This window comes from Canis aureus, chromosome 31 (assembly GCF_053574225.1).
Source record: "Canis aureus isolate CA01 chromosome 31, VMU_Caureus_v.1.0, whole genome shotgun sequence".
Classification (NCBI taxonomy): Eukaryota; Metazoa; Chordata; class Mammalia; order Carnivora; family Canidae; genus Canis; species Canis aureus.
This window is the reverse complement of record NC_135641.1, coordinates 2,906,556-2,927,095: the sequence shown is the minus strand read 5'-3', so window position 1 is coordinate 2,927,095 and position 20,540 is coordinate 2,906,556.

Below are 20,540 nucleotides of genomic sequence, written 5' to 3'. Positions count from 1 at the left end.
ACGTGGTGACTGTGGTTCCCATCGGGACCTCATCTGGACCTCATGTCTCTGGGCCCACCTGGGCCTCACCAGGATATGGTGTCTCTGGTACCCACCTGGGTAGCATCAGGATATGGTTATACTCTTCACTAACAGTGACCCAGCCGGACATATTAACTCTGGTCTTCACCTGGGTCTCACCTGGGCATGGTGGGTGGGATCCCCACCTGGTCCTCACCTGTAACTGGTGATTCGCGTTCCCACATGGACATCATGTGGACCTGGTGGCTGCAGTGTTTCTAGCTTCCCATGTACCTCGTGGCTCGGGTCCCCACCAGGGCCTCACCGGGACCTGGTGAGTGTGGTTGCCACCTGCACATCACCTGGACCTCGTGATTCTGGTCTGCAACCGAGACTACCCTGGATCTGGTGACTGTGGTCCCCACCTGGGCTTCACCTGGATTTGGGGACTCTGGGCCCCATATGGGCACTCCTGGCTCTGTTGACCATGATCCTCAACTGGGCAAATTTGGGACCCGGTGACTGTGTTCCACAACTGGACCTCACCTGGACCAGGTGACTCTGGTCCCCCTCTGGGTCTCACCGTGCCCTAGTGACTGTGAACCCCACTTTGGCCCGACTTGCACCTTCTGTCCCTGGTTGCCTCCTGCACCTGACCTCGAACTGTTGACTCTGGTTCTTTCAAAGCCTCCCCTGTACCTGGTGATCCTGGTCCCCACCTGGGCGTCACCTGGACCTGGTGACTCTTTTTCCAACATGGACCTCACCTGGGTCTGGTGACTCTGCTCCTCAGTTTGGCATCATCCGTACCTGGTGTCTCTTGTCCCCACATTGACGTAACTCAGAACTGCTGAATCTTGCCCCACTTAGGCCGCACCCAGATCTGGTGGCTCTTGTCCCCAGCTATGCCTCAATTCGACTTGATGAATCTGGTCCTCACGTGGGCCTCATATGGACCTGGGACTCAGCTGGATAGAGTGGCTCTGGTTCCCACAAGGGGCTCACCTGACACTACTGACTGTTGTCTTATTCTGTGCCTCACCAGTACCTAGTGATTCTGTACGCCATCTGGGCCTGCATGGACCTAGTGACTCTGGTCCTCACCCGGGCATGATTGGGACCTGGATACTCTATTCCACACCTGGGCCTCACTTTGACCAGAGACCTCTGGTCCCATTCGGGGCCTCAAACTAAACTGGTTATTCTGGTTCCCCCTCTGGCCTCACCCTTTCCTAGTGACTCTGGTCACCCCTTGGCTTCATTGGGCCTGTTAAATTTGGTCTTTAGCTGGTCCGCACCTGGATCTGGTGACTGGTCGCCACCTGGGCCTCATCTGGACTTGGTGAATCCTGTTGCCACCTGCGCCTCACCGGGACCTTGTGACTGTGGTCCCACCCGGACCTCACCTGGATCTGGTGGCTCTGGTTCCCATATGGCGCTCTCCTGCTCCTGGTTCCTGTGGTCTCCATCTGGCCTCAACTAGAACACAATGACTCTGATCCATATTTGGGCCTCTCCTGGAACTATTGACTCTGGTCCTTACCTGGGCATTATTGGGACCTGGATTCTCTCTTATATACCTGGGCCTCACCTGGATCTGTGGACTGTGGTCCCACCTGGGCCTCACCTGGACGAGGTGACTGGTTCCCACAGGAAACTCACCTGGACCTGGTGACTCAGGGCCTCATATGAACATCATGGGACCTGGTTTCGCAGTTCCACATTGGGGCCTTACCTGGACCTAGTGATTCTCGTCCCCCTCTGGGCCTCACCCTGACGTGCTGACTCTGTCCCCACCTGGATATCACCAGAACCGGGTGACTCTCGTCCCCTGTGGGACTCACCCGGAGCTGGGGACACTGGTCCTCAACCGGACCTCAACAGGACCTGGTGAATCTACTCCTCACTTAGGCCTCTTCTGGACCTTGTGACCCTTTTCCCACCTGGCATCAATGAGACATGGTTACTCTGTTCCCCACGTAGGCCTCAACTGGACATGATAACTTTGCTCCACACTTTGGCCTCAACTGGTCCTGATGATTCTGGTCCCCCGACCTAGGCCGCAATCTGGACCTGGTGACTGGTCCACACCTGGGTCTCACCTGGACCTGGTGACTCTCTTTCCCACATGAACCACACCTGGACCTGGTGACGGTGATGTTCTTGTAGACTCACATTTAAATGGTGACTCTGGTCCTCACTAGGGCTTCACCTGTATCTGGTGACTCTGGCCTGCCGGTTGGCCTCACCTGGACCTGGTGAGTGGGGTTGCCACCTGGGCCTCACACATAGCTGGTTACTCAGGTCCCCACGTGTCTCTCTTTGACCTGATGAATCTGGTCCTTACCTGGTCATCTCCCACTCCGAGGGACTCTGGTAACCCCCTGGGCCTCACCTGGACCTGCTGAATCTGGTCCCTACTGGGCCTCACATAGTCCTAGTGACTTTGTTCCCCACCTGGACCTGATTGCTGTGGACACTTTCTTGGCCTCATCTGGAACTGGTGACTATGATCCTATCTGTGCATCCCCCAGATCTGGTGACTCTGGTCCTCCCATGGGCATCATTGGTACCTGGTGACTCTGTTCCACACCTAAGCCTCACCTGGACATGATGACTCTGGAACCTCTCTTGTCCTCACCGTGACCTGGTGACTCTGGTCCCCATCTGGATGTCACCTGGACCAGCTGATTCTGGCACCCCTATAGGCCTGAACCAGATCTGGTGACTCTGGTCCTCAAATGGGACTCACCTGGAACTAGTGAATATGCTCAATCTGGGCCTCATTTGGACGTGGTGACTTTGGTCCTGACTTTGACCTCTTCTGTACCAGGTGACTCTGACTCCACCTGGGCCTCACCTGTAACTGGTGACTCTGATCCTAAGCATGGCCTCACCTGACCTGGTGACTGTGGTTTCCATCGGTACCTCACCTGGACCTCATGTCTCTGGTCCAACCTGGGCCTCGCCAGGACCTGGTGTCTCTGGTACCCACCTGGGTACCATCAGGATATGGTTACACTGTTCACTCACAGTGACCCAGCCGGACTTATTAACTCTAGTGTTCACCTGGGCCACACCTGGACATGGTGACACTGGTTCCCACCAGGGTCTCACCTGGACATGGTGATTCAGATCCCACCTGGTCCTCACATGTAACTGGTGATTCTCGTTCCCACATGGACGTCATGTGGACCTGGTGGCTGCAGTGTTTCTAGCTTCTCATGTACCTCATTACTCTGGTCCCCGCCAGGGCCTCACCGGGACTTGGTGAGTGTGGTTGCCACCTGCACCACACCTGGAAATGGTGATTCTGGTCTGCACCTGAGACTCCCCGGGATCTGGTGACTGTGGTCCCCACCTGGGCTTCACCTGGATTTGGGTACTCCGGTCCCCATCTGGTCCTCCCCTGCCCCTGTTGACCATGGTACTCAACATGCAATATGGGACCCGGTGACTGTGTTCCACAACTGGACCTCACCTGGACCAGGTGACTCTGGTCCCACTCTGGGTCTCACCGCCCCTAGTGACCTTGTACCCCACTTTGGCCTGACTTGGACCTGCTGACCCAGGTTGCCACCTGCGCCTCACCTCGAACTGTTGACTCTGGTTCTTTGAAGGGCCTCCCCTGGACCTGGTGATCCTGGTCCCCACCTGTGTCTCACCTGGACGTGGTGACTCTTGTCACCACCGGGCACTCACCTGGACCTGCTTACTGTGTTCCACACCTGGGCCTCAGGTAGACCTGTTGACCATGGTCCCCAAGCCGGCCTCACGTGGACCTTTTGGCTCTGATACCCGCCGGGGGCTCACGTGTATCTGGTAACTCTGATCCTCACCTGGGCCTCATCTGGACCTAGTGACTATGGTACCCACCTGGGCTTCACCTGGATCTGGTGACTCTGGTTCCCACCTGGACCTCTCCTGGACCTAGTGACTCTCTTTCCAACCTGGACCTCACCTGGATCTGGTGACTCTGGTCCTCAGTTTGGCCTCACCTGGACCTGGTGTCTCTCGTCCCCACTTTGACCTAACTCAGAACTGCTGAATATTGCCCCACCTAGGCCGCACCCAGACCTGGTGACTCTTGTCCCCAGCTATGCCTCAATTCGACCTGATGAATCTGGTCCTCACGTGGGCCTCACATGGACCTGGGACTCACCTGGATAGAGTGTCTCTGGTTCCCACAAGGGGCTCACATGATACTTTTGACTGTGGTCTTATTCTATGCCTCACCGGGACCTAGTGATTCTGTTCCCCATCTGGCCCTCATGGCCCTAGTGACCTTGGTCCTCACCCAGGCATCATTGGGACCTGTATACTCTATTCTACAACTGGGCCTCACTTTGTCCAGGAAACTCTGGTCCGATTCTGGTCCTCAAACTAAACTGGTTACTCTGGTTCACACTCTGGTCCTCACCCTTACCTGGTGACTCTGGTCACCCCTTGGGCTTCACTTTGGCCTGGTGAATCTGGTCCTTAGCTGGTCCGCACCTGGCTCTGGTGACTGGTCGCCACCTGGATCTCACCTGGACTTGGTGAATCCTGTTGCCACCTGCGCCTCACCTGGACCTTGTGACTGTGGTCCCACCTGGACCTCACCTGAATCTGGTTGCTCTGGTTCCCATATGGGGCTCTCCTGAAGCTGGTCCGTGTTGTCTCCATCTGGCCTCACCTGGAACACAATGACTCTGATACATATTTGGGCCTCTCCTGGAACTGATGACGCTGGTCCTTACCTGGGCATCACAGGGACCTGGATACTCTCTTATATACCTGGGCCTCACCTGGACCTGGTGACTGTGGTCCCACCTGGGCCTCACCTGGACGAGGTGACTGGTTCCCACAGGGACCTCACCTGGACCTGGTGACTCAGGTCCTCATATGGGCATCATGGGACCTGGTTTTTCAGTTCCACATCGGGGCCTCACCTGGACCTAGTGATTCTCGTCCCCCTCTGGGCCTCACTCTGACGTGGTGACTCTGGTCACCCCTGGATATCACCAGAACCGGGTGACTCTGGTCCCCCTCTGGGACTCTCCCGGAGCTGGGGACACTGGTCCTCCGCTGGGCCTCAACAGGACCTGGTGAATCTACTCCTCACTTAGGCCTCCTCTGGACCATGTGTCTCTTTTCCCACATGGCATCAATGGGACATGGTTACTGTGTTCCCCACCTGGGCCTCACCTGGACATGAAAACTTTGCTCCACACTTTGGCCTCAACTGGTCCTGATGAATCTGGTCCCCCCACCTAGGCCTCAATCTGGACCTGGTGAGTGTCGTCCCCACGTGGGTCTCACCTGGGCCTGGTGACTCTCGTTCCCACATAAACCACACCTGGACCTGGTGACTGTGGTGTTCTTGTAGACTCACATTTTCCTGGTGAATCCGGTCCCCACTAGGGCATTACCTGGATCTGGTGACTCTGGCCTGCAGGCTGGCCTCACCTGGACCTGGTGAGTGGGGTTGACACCTGGGCCTCACCCATACCTGGTGACTCAGGTCACCACGTGGGCCTCTTGGACCTGGTGAATCTTGTTCTTACCTGGTCCTCTCCCACCACGGGGACATTGGTCACCACCTGGGTCTCACCTGGACCTGGTGAATCTGGTACCCATCTGTGCCTCACCCAGTCCTGGTGACTTTTTTCCCCACCTGGACCTGATTGCTGTGGACTCTTTCTTGGCCTCACCTGGAACTGGCGACTCTGATCCTATCTGAGTGTCACCCAGACCTGGTGACTCTGGTCCTCACCTGGGCATCATTGGTACCTGAAGACTCTATTCCACACCTGAGCCTCACCTGGACATGATGACACTGGAGCCACTCTGGGCTTCACCCTGACCTGGTGACCCAGGTCCCCATCTGGATGTCACCTGGACCTGGTGATTCTTGTACCCCTCTAGGATCAACAAGATCTGGTGACTCTGGTCCTCAACTGGGCCTCACCTGGACCTAGTGATTATGCTCCATCTGGGCCACATTTGGACCTGGTGACTCTGGTCCCTACCTGGGCATCATCGGTACAATGTTACTCTCTTCCACACTGGGAATCCCCTGATCCTGGTAACTCTGGTCCTCTCTTTGGACTCTTCTGTACCAGGTAACTCTGGCTCCACCTGGACCTCACCTGTAACTGGTGATTCTGATCCTACGCATGGCCTCATCTGACCTGGTGACAGTGCTTCCCATCGGGACCTCACCTGGACCTCAGGTCTCCGGTCCCACCTGGGCCTTACCAGGACCTGGTGTCTCTGCTAACCACCTGGGTAGCATCAGGATATGGTTACACTGTTCACTAACAGTGACCCAGCTGGACCTATTAACTCTGGTCTTCACCTGGGCCACACCTGGACATGGTGACACTCGTTCCCACCTGGGTCTCACCTGGACATGGTGAGTCAGATACCCACCTGTTCCTCACCTTTAACTGGTGATTCTCGCTTCCACATGGACATCATGTGAACCTGGTGGCTGCAGTGTTTCTAGCTTCTCATGTCCTCGTGACTCTGGTCCCCACCAGTGCCTCACCGGGACCTGGTGAGTGTGGTTGCCACCTGCACCTCAGCTGGACCTGGTGATTCTGGTCTGCACCTGAGACTACATTGTATTGGTGACTGTGGTCCCTACCTGGGCTTCACCTGGATTTGGGGATTCCGGTCCCCATCTGGGCCTCACCTGGCCTTGTTGACCATGGTCCTCAACTGGCCAAAATTGGGACCCTGTGACTGTGTTCCACAACTGGATCTCACCTGGACCAGGTGACACTGGTCCCACTCTGGGTGTCACCGTGCCCTAATTACTGTGAACCCCACTTTGGCCTGACTTGGACCTGCTGACCCTGGTTGCCACCTGCGCCTGACCACGAACTGTTGACTCTGGTTCTTTCAAGGGCCTCCCCTGTACCTGGTGATCCTGGTCCCCACCTGGGCCTCACCTGGACGTGGTGACTCTTGTCACCACCGGGGACTCACCTGGACCTGGTTAAGGTGTTCCACACCTGGGCCTCAAGTAGACCTGTTGACCATGGTACCCAAGCTGGCCTCATATGGCCTGTTTCCTCTGATCCCCACCGGGGCCTCACGTGTACCTGGTAACTCTGGTCCTCGCCTGGGCCTAATCTGGACCTAGTGACTCTGGTCCCCACCTGGACCTCTCCTGGACCTGGTGACTCTCTTTCCAACATGGACCTCACCTGGATCTGGTGACTCTGGTCCTCAGTTTGGCCTCACCTGGACATGGTGTCTCTCGTCCCCACTTTGACCTAACTCAGAACTGCTGAATCTTCACCCACCTAGGCCTCACCCAGACCTGGTGACTCTTGTCCCCAGCTATGCCTCAATTCGACCTGATGAATCTGGTAGTCACGTGGGCCTCACATGGACCTGGGACTCACCTGGATAGAGTGGCTCTGGTTCCCACAAGCGGCTCACCTGATACAGCTGACTGTGGTCTTATTCTATGCCTCACCAGGACCTAGTGATTCTGTTCCCCATCTGGGCCTGCATGGCCCTAGTAACTCTGGTCCTTACCCAGGCATCATTGGGATCTGGATACTCTATTCCACACCTGGGCCTCACTTTCACCAGGGACCTATGGTCCCATTCTGGGCCTCAAACTAAACTGGTTACTCTGGTTCGCCCTCTGGGCCTCACCCCTACCTGGTGACTCTGGTCATCCCTTGGGCTTTACTTGGGCCTGGTGAATATGGTCCTTATCTGATCCGATTCTGGATCTGGTGACCGGTTGCCACCTGGGCCTCACTTGGACTTGGTGAATCTTGTTGACACCTGCGCCTCACCTGGACCTTGTGACTGTGGTCCCACCCGGACATCATCTGGATCTGGTGGCTATGGTTCCCATATGGGGCTCTCCTGGACCTGGTTCCTGTGGTCTCCATCTGGCCACACCTGGAACACAATGACTCTGAACCATATTTGGGCCTCTCCTGGACCTGTTGACTCTGGTCCTTACCTGGGCATCATTGGGACCTGGATACTCCCTTATATACCTGGGGCTCACCTGGACCTGGTGACTGTGGTCCCACCTGAGCCTCACCTGGACGAGGTGACTGGTTACCACAGGAACCTCACCTGGACCTGGTGACTCAGGTCCTCATATGGGCATCATGGGACCTGGTTTCTCAGTTCCACATCGGGACCTCACCTGGACCTAGTGATTCTCGTCCACCTCTGGCCTCACCCTGAGGTGGTGACTCTGGTCCCCACCTGGATATCACCAGTACCGGGTGACTCTGGTCCCCCTCTGGGACTCACCCGGAGCTGGGGACACTGGTCCTCAACTGGGCCTCAACAGGACCTGGTGAATCTACTCCTCACTTAGGCTTCGTCTGGACCTTGTGACTCTTTTCCCACCTGGCATCAATGGGACATGGTTACTCTGTTCCCCACCTGGGCCTCACATGAACATGATAACTTTGCTCCACAATTTGGCCTTAACTTGTCCTGATGACTCTGGTCCCCCCACCTAGGCCTCAATCTGGATCTGGTGACTGGTCCCCACATGTGTCTCACCTGGACCTGGTGACTCTCGTTCCCACATGACCCACACATGGACCTGGTGACTGTTGTGTTCTTGTAGACTCACATTAACCTGGTGACTCCGGTCCCCACTAGGGCCTCACCTGGATCTGGTGACTCTGGCCTGAAGGTTGTCCTCACCTGGACCTGGTGAGTGGGGTTGCCACCTGGGCCTCACCCATACCTGGTGACTCAGGTCCTCACGTTGGCCTCTTCGTCCTGGTGAATCTGGTCCTTACCTGGTCCTCCCCCAGACCCGGGGACTCTGGTCACCTCCTGGGCCTCACCTGGACCTGGTGAATCTGGTCCCCATTTGGGCCTCACCCAGTCCTGGTGACTTTGTTCCCCACCTGGACCTGATTGCTGTGGATACTTTCTTGGCCTCACAAGGAACTGGTGACTCTGATCCTGTCTGCGCATCACCTTGACCTGCTGACTCTGGTCCTCACCTGGGCATCATTGGTACCCGGTGACTCTGTTCCACACCTGAGCATCACCTGGACATGATGACTCTGGAACCTCTCTGGGCCTCATCCTGACCTGGTGATTCTGGTCCCATCTGGATGTCACCTGGACCAGGTGATTCTGGTACCCCTCTAGGATACACCAAATGTCTTGACTCTGGTCCTCAACTGGGCCTAACCTGGACCTAGTGAATACGCTCCATCAGGGTCTCATTTGGACCTGGTGACTCTCGTCCCTACCTGGCCATCATCGGGACATGGTTCCACTGCATGGCCTGCAGGTTGGCCTCACCTAGTGCTGGTAAATCTGGTCCCTACCTGGGCATCATCGGGACATGGTTCCACTGCATGGCCTGCAGGTTGGCCTCACCTGGACGTGGTAACTCTAGTACCAACCTGGGCATCATCGGGACATGGTTCCTCTGCATGGCCTGCATGTTGGCCTCAGCTGGACCTCGTGAGTGTGGTTGCCACCTGGGGCTCACCCATACCTGTTGACTCAGGTCCCCACGTGGGCCTCTTGGACCTGGTGAATCTGGTCCTTACCTGGTCCTCTCCCAGACCCGGGGACTCAGCTCACCACCTGGGCCTCACCTGGCCCTGGTGAATCTGGTCCCCATCTGGGCCTCACACAGTCCTGGTGACTTGTTCCCCACCTGGTCCTGATTGCTATGGACTCTTTCTTGGCCTCACCTGGACCTGGGGACTCTGATCCTAACTGGGCCTCACCCAGATCTGGCGACTCTGGTCCTCACCTGTGGACCATTATGACCTGGATACTTTGTTCCACACCTGAGCCTCACCTGGACATGATTACTCTGCTCCACTCTGAGCCTCACCCTGACATGGTGACTCTGGTCCCCATCTGGATGTCACCTAGACCAGGTGAATCTGGTACCCCTCTAAGCCTCAACCAGACCTGGTGACTCTGGTCCTCAACTGGGCCTCAACGGGACCTAGTGAATATGCTCCCCACCTGCGCCTCATCTGGACCTGCTGATTCTGGTTCTATCTTGGCATCATCGGGACATGGTTACTCAGTTCCCCACTGGGACTGACTTGATCCTGGTAACTCTGGCCACGACTATGGTCTCTCTGTACCAGGTGATTCTGGCTCCACCTGGGCCTCACCTGTAACCTGTGACTCTGATCCTAAGCATGGCCTCACCTGACCTGGTCTCTGTGGTTCCCATCGGGACCTCACGTGGACCTCATGTCTCTGGTCGCACCTGGGCCTCACCAGGACCTGGTGTCTCTGGTCCCCACCTGGGTACCATCAGGATATGGTTACACTGTTCACTATCAGTGACCCAGCCGGACCTATCAACCCTGGTCTTCACCTGGGCCACAGCTGCACATGGTGACACTGGTTCCCACCTGGGTCTCACCTGGACATGGTGAGTCGGATCCCCACGTGGTCCTCAACTGAAACTGGTGATTCTCGTTTCCACATGGACATCATGTGGACCTGGTGGCTGCAGTGTTTCTAGCTTCTCATGTACCTCGTGACTCTGGTCCCCACCAGGGACTCACCGGGACCTGGTGAGTGTGGTTGCCACCTGCTCCTCACCTGGACCTGGTGATTCTGGTCTGCACCCGAGACTACCCTGGATCTGGTGACTGTGGTCCCCACTTGGGCTTCACATGGATTTGGGGACTCCGGGCCCCACCTGGGCCTCACCTGGCCTTGTTGACCATGGTCCCCACCGGGGCAAAATAGGGACCCGGTGACTGTGTTCCACAACTGGACCTCATCTGGACCAGGTGACTCTGGTCCCACTCTGGGTCTCACCGTGCCATAGTGACTGTGAAGCCCACTTTGGCCTTACTTAGACCTGCTGACCCTGGTTGCCACCTGCGCCTGACCTCGAGCTGTTGACTCTGATTCTTTCAAGGGCCTCCCCTGTAGCTGGTGTTCCTGGTCCCCACCTGGGCCTCACCTGGACGTGGTGACTCTTGTCACCACCGGGGACTCACCTGGACCTGCTTACTGTGTTCCACACCTGGGCCTCAAGTAGACCTGTTGACCATGGTCCCCAGGCGGGACTCACATGGACCTGTTGCCTCTGATCCCCACCGGGGCCTCACGTTTACCTGGTAACTCTGGTCCTCACCTGGGCCTCATCTGGACCTAGTGACTCTGGTTCCCACCTGGGCTTCACCTGGATCTGGTGACTCGGGTCCCCACCTGGACTTCACCTGGATCTGGTGACTCTGGTCCCCTCCTGGACCTCTCCTGTACCTGGTGACTCTCTTTCCAACATGGTTCTCCCCTGGATTTGGTGACTCTGCTCCTCAGTTTGGCCTCCCCTGGACCTGGTGTCTCTCGTCCCCACTTTGACCTAACTCAGAACTGCTGAATCTTGACCCACCTAGGCCGCATCCAGACCTGGTGACTCTTGTCCCCAGCTATGCCTCAATTCGACCTGATGAATCTGGTCCTCACGTGGGCCTCACATGGACCTTGGACTCACCTGGATAGAGTGGCTCTGGTTCCCTCAAGGGGCTCACCTGATACTGCTGACTGTGGTCTTATTCTATGCCTCACTAGGACCTAGTGATTCTGTTCCCCATCTGGGCCTTCATGGCCCTAGAGATTCTGGTCCTCTCCCAGGCATCATTGGGACCTGGATATTCTATTCCACACCTGGGCCTCACTTTGACCAGGGACCTCTGGTCCCATTCTGTGCCTATACCTAAACTGGTTACTCTGATTCTACCTCTGGGCCTCACCGTTACCTGGTTTCTCTGGTCACCCCTTGAGCTTCACATGGGCCTGGAGAATCTGGCCCTTAGCTGATCCGCACCTGGATCTGGTGATTGGTCGTCACCTGGGCCTCACCTGGACTTGGTGAATCCTGTAGCCACCTGCGCCTCACCTGGACCTTGTGACTGTGGTCCCACCTGGAACTCACCTGGATCTGGTGGCTCTGGTTCCCATATGGGCCTCTCCTGGACCTGGTAACTGTGGTCTCCATCTGGCCTCACCTGGAACACAATGACTCTGATCCATATTTGGGCCTCTCCTGGACCTGTTGACTCTGGTCCTTACCTGGGCATCATTGGGACCTGGATACTCTCTTATATACCTGGGCCTCACCTGGACCTGGTGACTGTGGTCCCACCTGGACCTCATCTGTATGAGGACACTGGTTCCGACAGGGACCTCACCTGGACCTGGTGACTCAGGTCCTCAAATTGGTATCATGGGACATGGTATCTCAGTGCCACATTGGGGCCTCACCTGGAACTAGTGATCTCGTCACACTCTGGGCCTCACCCTGACGTGGTGACTCTGGTCCCCACCTGGATATCAGCAGAACCGGGTGACTCTGGTCCCCCTCTGGGACTCACCCGGAGCTGGGGTCACTGGTCCTCAACTGGGCTCAACAGGATCTGGTGAATCTACTCCTCACTTAGGCCTCGTCTGGACCTTGTGACTCTTATCCAACCTGGCATCAATGGGACATAGTTACTCTGTTCCCCACCTGGGCCTCACCTGGACATGATAAGTTTTCTCCGCACTTTGGCCTCCACTGGTCCTGATGACTCTGGTCCCCCCACCTAGGCCTCAATCTGGACCTGGTTCCTGTGTTCCCCACCTGGGTCTCACCTGGATCTGGTAACTCTGGTCCCTACCTGGGCATCATCGGGACATGGCTCCTCTGCATGGCCTGCAGGTTGGCCTCATCTTGACCTGGTGAGTGGGGTTCCCACGTGGGTCTTACCCATGCCTGGTGACACAGGTCCCCACGTGGGCCTCACTTGGACCTGGTGAATGTGGTGCTTACCTAGTTCCGACCCGGAACTGGTAAATCTGGTCACCACCTGGGTATCACCTAGTCCTGGTGACTTTGTTCCCCACCTGGACCTGATTGCTGTGGACACATTCTTGGCCTCACCTGGAAGTGGTAACTCTGATCCTAACTGGGCCTCTCCCAGATTTGGTGACTCTGGTCCTCACCGGTGGACCATTATGACCTGGATACTCTGTTCCACACCTGAGCCTCACCTGGACATGGTGACTCTGGATCCCCTCTGGGCCTCACCCTGACATGGTTACTCTGGTCCCCATCTGGATGTCACCCAGACCAGGTGAATCTGGTACCCCTCTGGGCCTCAACCAGATCTGGTGACTCTGGTCCTCAACTGAGCCTCACCTGGACCTAGTAAATATGCTCCATCTGGGCCTCATTTGGTCCTGGTGACTCTGGTCCCTAGGTGGGCAACATCGCGACCTGGTTCCACATAATGGTCTGCAGGTTGGCCTCTTCTTGAACTGGTAACTCTGGTCCCTACCTGGTCATCATCGGGACACGGTTCCTCTGCATGGCCTGCAGGTTGGCCTCATCTAGACCTGGTGAGTGGGCTTGCCACCTGGGCCTCACCCATACCTGGTGACACAGGTCTCACGTGGGCCTCACTTGGACCTGGGGAATCTGGTCCTTACCTGGTCCTCACCCGGAACTGGTAACCCTTGTCACCAAATGGGAATCACCTGGACCTCGTGAATCTGGTCCCCATCTGGGCCTCACACATTCCTGGTGTCTTTGATCCCCACCTGGACCTGATTGCTGTGGACTCCTTCTTGGCCTCACCTGGAACTTGTGACTCTGCTCCTAACTGGGCCTCACCCAGATCTGGTGACTCTGGTCCTCACCTGTGGACCATTATGACCTGGATACTCTGTTCCACACCTGAACCTCACCTGGACATGATGACTCTGGATGCCCTCTGGGCCTGACCCTGACATGGTGACTCTGGTCCCCATCTGGATGTCCCCTAGACCAGGTGAATCTGGTACCCCTCTAGGCGTCAACTAGACCTGGTGACTCTGGTCCTCATCTGGGCCTCACCTGGACCTAGTGAATATTCTACCCACCTGCGCCTCGCTGGACCTGGTGACTCTGACTCTACCTGGGCATCATTGGGACATGGTTACTGTATTACCCACTGGGACTGACCTGATCCTGGTAACTCTGGTCCTGACTTTGGCCTCTTCTGTACCAGGTGACTCTGGCTCCACCTGGGCCTCACCTGTACCTGGTAACTCTGATCCTATGCATGGGCTCACCTGACCCGGTGACTGTGGTTCCCATCGGGACCTCACTTGGACCTCATGTCTCCGGTTACACCTGGGCCTCATCAGGACCTGGTGTTTCTGGTACCCACCTGGGTAGCATCAGCATATGGTTACACTGTTCACTAACACTCATCCAGCCGGACCTAATAACTCTGGTCTTCACCTGGGGCACACGAGGACATGGTGACACTGGTTCCCACCTGGGTCTCACCTGGACATGGTGAGTCGGATCCCCACTTGGTCCTCACCTGTAACTGGTGATTTTCATTCCCACATGGACATCATGTGAACCTGGTGGCTGCAGTGTTTCTAGCTTCTCATGTACGTCGTGTCTCTGGTCCCCACCGGGGACTCTCCGGGACCGGGTGAGTGTGGTTGCCACCTGCACCTCACATGGACCTGGTGATCTGGGCCTCACCCAGTCCTGGTGACTTTGTTCCCCACCTGGACATGATTGCTGTGGACTCTTTCTTAGCCTCACCTGGAACTGGTGACTCTGATCCTATCTGCGCGTCACCCAGACCTGGTGACTCTGGTCCTCACCTGGGCATCATTGATACCTGGTGACTCTGTTCTACACTTGAGCCTCAACTGGACATGCTGACTCTGGAACCTCTCTGGGACTCACCCTGCCCTGGTGACTCTGTTCCCATCTGGAAGTCACCTGGAGCAGGTGATTCTGGTACCGCTCTAGGCCTCAAACAGTTCGGGTGAACCTGGTCCTCAACTGGGCCTCACCTGGATCTAGTGAATATGCTCCCTCTGGGACTCATTTGGACCTGGTGACTCTGGTATCTACCTGGGCATCATAGGGATATGGTTCCAATGCATGGCTTGCAGGTTGGCCTCACCTGGACCTGGTAACTCTGGTCCCTACCTGGGCATAATCGGGACATGTTTCCACTGCATGGCCTGCAGGTTGGCCTCACCTGGACCTGGTGAGTGGGGTTGCCAATTGTGCCTCACCCATACCTGGTGACACAGGTCCCCACGTGGGCCTCAATTGGACCTGGTGAATCTGTTCCTTACCTGGTCTTTCCCCGGAACTGGTAACTCTGGTCACCACCTGGGAATTACCTGGGCCTGGTGAATCATCTCCCCATCTAGGCCTCACCCAGTCCTGGTGACTTTGTTCCCCACAGGGACCTGATTGCTGGGGACGCCTTCTTGGCCTCAACTGGGACTAGTGACTCTGATCCTAACTGGGCCTCACCCAGATCTGGTGACTCTGGTCCTCACCTGTGGACCATTATCCTGGATACTCTGTTCCACACCTGAGCCTCACCTGGACATGAAGACTCTGGATCCCCTCTGGGCCTCACCCTGGCATGGTGACTCTGGTCCCCATCTGGATGTCACTTAGACCAGGTGAATCTTGTACCCCTCTAGGCCTCAACTACACCTGGTGACTCTGGTACTCAACTGGGCCTCACCGGGACCTAGAGAATATGCTCCCCACCTGCGCCTCATCTGGACCTGGTGACTCTGGTTCTACCTGGTCATCATCGGGACATGGTTACTGTATTCCCCACTGGGACTGACCTGATCCTGGTAACTCTGGTCCTGACTTTGGCCTCTTCTGTACCAGGTGACTCTGGCTCCACCTGGGCCTCATCTGTAACTGGTGACTCTGATCCTAAGCATGGCCTTACCTGACTTTCTGACTGTGGTTCCCATCGGGACCTCACCTGGACCTCATGTCTCTAGTCGCACCTGGGCCTCACCAGGACCTGGTGTCTCTGGTACCCACCTGGGTAGCATCAGGATATCGTTACACTCTTCACTATCAGTGACACAGCGGGACGTATTAACTCTGGTCTTCACCTGGGCCACACCTGGATGTGGTGACACTGGTTCCCACCTGGGTCTCACCTGGACATTGTGAATCGGATCCCCACCTGGGCCTCATTTGTAACTGGTGATTCTCGTTCCCACATGGACACCATGTCGACCTGGTGGCTGCAGTGTTTCTAGCTTCTCATGTACCTCGGGACTCTGGTCCCCACCAGGGCCTCACCGGGACCTGGTGAGTGTGGTTGCCACCTGCACCTCACCTGAACCTGGTGATTCTGGTCTGCACTTGAGACTACCCTGCATCTGGTGACTGTGGTCCCCACCTGGGCTTCACCTGGATTTGGGGACTCCGGTCCCCATCTGGGCCTCAACTGGCCCTGTTGACCATGGTCCTCACTGGGCAAAATTGGGACCCGGTGACTGAGTTCCACAACTGGACCTCACAAGACCAGGTGACTCTGGTCCCCCTCTGGGTCTCACCGTGCCCTAGTGACTGTGAACCCCACTTTGGCCTGACTTGGACCTGCTGACCCTGGTTGCCACCTGCGCCTGACCTCTAAATGTTGACTCTGATTCTCTCAAGGGCCTCCACTGGACCTGGTGATCCTGGTCTGCAACTGGGCCCCACCTGAACGTGGTGACACTTGTCACCACGGGGGACTCACCAGGACCTGCTTACTGTGTTCCACACCTGGGCCTCAAGTAGACCTGTTGACCATGGTCCCCAAGGCGGCCTCACATAGACCTGTTTCCTCTGATACCCACCGGGGCCCTACGTGTACCTGGTAACTCTGGTCCTCACCTGGGCCTCATCTGGACCTAGTGACTCTGGTCCCCACCTGGGCTTCACCTGGATCTGGTGACTCTGGTGCCCACCTTGAACTCACCTGGATCTGGTGACTCTGGTCCTCAGTTTGGCCTCACCTGGACCTGGTTTCTCTCGTCCCCACTTTGACCTAACTCAGAACTGCTGAATCTTGACCCACCTAGGCCACACGGAGACCTGGTGACTCTTGTCCCCAGCTCTGCCTCAATTCGACCTGATGAATCTGCTCCTCACGTTGGCCTCACATGGACCTGGGACTCAGCTGGATAGAGTGGCTCTGGTTCCCACAAGGGGCTCACATGATACTGGTGACTGTGGTCCCACCTGGGCCTCACCTGGACGAGGTGACTGGTTCCCACAGGGATCTCACCTGGACCTGGTGACTCAGGTCCTCATATGGGCATTATGGGACCGGGTTTCTCAGTTCCACATCGGGACCTAACCTGGACCTAGTGATTTCCGTCCCATTATGGTCCTCACCCTGACGTGGTGACTCTGGTCCCCACCTGTATATCACCAGAACCGGGTGTCTCTGGTCCCCCTCTGGGACTCACCCGCAGCTGGCGACACTGGTCCTCAACTTGGCCTCAACAGGACCTGGTGAATCTGCTCCTCACTTAGGCCTCGTCTGGATCTTGTGACTCTTTTCCCACCTGGCATCAATGGGACATGGTTAGTCTGTTCCCCACCTGGGCCTCACCTGGACATGATAACTTTGCTCCACATTTTGGCCTCAACTAGTCCTGATGACTCTGGTCCCCAGACCTAGGCGTCAATCTGGACATGATTGCTGTGGACTCCTTCTTAGCCTCAACTGGAACTGGTGAATCTGACCCAGATTGAGGATCCCCAATCTGGGCCTCACCTGGCCCTTTTGACCATGGTCCTCAACTGGGCAAAATTGGGACGCGGTGACTGTGTTCCACAACTGAACCTCACCTGGACCACGTGACTCTGGTGCCGCTCAGGGTCTCACCATGCCCTAGTTACTGTGAACCCCACTTTGGCCTGACTTGGACCTGCTGACCCTGGCTGAAACCTGCGCCTGACCTCGAACTGTTGACTCTGGTTCTTTCAAGGGCCTCCACTGGACCTGGTGATCCTGGTCCGCAACTGGGCCTCACCTGGACGTGGTGACCCCTGTCACCACTGGGGACTCACCTGGACCTGCTTACTGTGTTCCACACCTGGGCCTCAAGTAGACCTGTTGACCATGGTCCCCAAGCCGGCCTCACATGGACCTGTTGCCTCTGATCCCCACCGGGGCCTCACGTGTACCTGGTAACTCTGGTCCTCACCTGGGCCTCTTCTGGACCTAGTGACTCTGGTCCCCACCTGGGCTTCACCTGGATCTGGTGACTCGGGTCCCCACCTGGACCTCACCTGGATCTGGTGACTCTGGTCCTCAGTTTGGCCTCACCAGGACCTGGTGTCTCTCGTCCCCACTTTGACCTAACTCAGAACTGCTGAATCTTGACCCACCTAGGCCGCATCCAGACCTGGTGACTCTTGTCCCCAGCTATGCCTCAATTCGACCTGATGAATCTGGTCCTCACGTGGGCCTCACATGGACCTGGGACTCACCTGGATAGAGTGTCTTTGGTTCCCACAAGGGGCTCACCTGATACTGTTGACTGTGGTCTTATACTATGCCTCACCAGGACCTAGTGATTCTGTTCCCCATCTGGGCCTGCATGGCCCTAGTGACTCTGGTCCTCACCCAATCATCATTGGTACCTGGATACTCTATTCTACAACTGGGCCTCACTTTGTCCAGGGACCTCTGGTCCCATTCTGGTCCTTAAACTAAACTGGTTACTCTGGTTCCCGCTCTGGTCCTCACCCTTACCTGGTGACTCTGGTCACACCTTTGGCTTCACTTGGGCCTGGTGAATCTGGTCCTTAGCTGGTCCGCACCTGGATCTGCTGACTGGTCGTCACCTGGACCCCACGTGTACTTGGTGAATCCTCTTGCCACCTTCGCCTCACCTGGACCTTGTGACTGTGGTCCCACCTGGACCTCAAGTGGATCTGGTGGCTCTGGTTCCCACATGGGGCTCTCTTGGACCTGGTTCCTGTGGTCTCCATCTGGCCTCACCTGGGACACAATGACTGTGATCTATATTTGGGTCTCTCCTGGACCTGTTGACTCTGGTCCTTACCTGGGCATCATTGGGACCTGGATACTCTCTTAAATACCTGGACCAAACCTTGACCTGGTGACTGTGGTCCCACCTGGGCCTCACCTGGACGAGGTGACTGGTTCCCACAAGGACCTCACCTGGACCTGGTGTCTCAGGTCCTCATATGGGCATCATGGGACCTGGTTTCTCAGTTCCACATCGGGGCCTCACCTGGACCTAGTGATTCTCGTCCCATTATGGTCCTCACCCTGACGTGGTGACTCTGGTCCCCACCTGGATATCACCAGAACCGGGTGACGCTGGTCCCCCTCTGGGACTCACCCGGAGCTGGGGACACTGGTCCTCAACTGGGCCTCAACACGACCTGGTGAATCTACTCCTCACTTAGGCCTCGTCTGGACCTTGTGACTCTTTTCCCACCTGGCATCAATGGGACATGATTAGTCTGTTCCCCACGTGGGCCTCAACTGGACATGAGAACTTTGCTCCACACTTTGGCCTCAACTGGTCCTGATGACTCTGGTCACCCGACCTAGGCGTCAATCTGGACCTGATTGCTGTGGACTCCTTCTTAGCCTCAACTGGAACTGGTGACTCTGATCCAGATTGAAGATCCCCAATCTGGGCCTCACCTGGCCTTGTCAACCATGGTCCTCAACTGGCAAAATTGGGACCAGGTGACTGTGTTCCACCCCTGGACCTCACTTGGACCAGGTGACTCTGGTCCCCCTCTGGGTCTCACCGTGCCCTAGTGACTGTGAACCCCACTTTGGCCTGACTTGGACCTGCTGACCCTGGTTGACACCTGCGCCTGACCTCGAACAGTTGACTGGTTCATTCTAGGGCTTCCCCTGTACATGGTGATCCTGGACCCCCCTGTGACTCACCTGGACGTGGTGACTCTTGTCACCACCGGGGACTCACCTGGACCTGGTTACTGTGTTCCACACCTGGGCCTCAAGTAGACCTGTTGACCATGGTACCGAAGCCGGCCTCATATGGACCTGTTGCCTCTGATTCCCACCGGGGCTTCACGTGTACCTGGTAAAACTGGTCCTCACTTGGGCCTCATCTGGAACTAGTGATTCTGGTCCCCACCTTGGCTTCACCTGGATCTGGTGACTCTGGTCCTCAGTTTGGCCTCACCTGTACCTGGTGACTCAGGTCCTCATTTGGGCATTATGGGACCTTTTTCTCAGTTCCAAATCGAGGCCTCACCTGAAACTAGTGATTCTCATCCCCCTCTGGGCCTCACGATGACGTGGTGAGTCTTATCCCCACCTGGATATCACCGGAACCGGGTGACTCTGGTCCCCCTCTGGGACTCACCCGGACTGGGGACACTGGTCCTCAACTGGGCCTCAACAGGACCTGGTGAATCTAGTCCTCACTTAGGCCTCATCTGTACCTTGTGACTCTTTTCCCACCTGGCATCAATGGGACATGGTTACTCTGTTCCCCACCTAGACATCACCTGGACATGAAACTTTGCTCCACACTTTGGCCTCAACTTGTCCTGATCAATTTGTTCCCCCCACCTAGGCCTCAATCTGGACCTGGTGACTATGGTCCCCACCTGGGTCTCACCTGGACCTGGTGACTCTCGTTCCCACATGAACCACACCTGGACCTGGTGACTGGGGTTTTCTTGTAGACTCACATTTACCTGGTGACTCGGGTCCCCACTA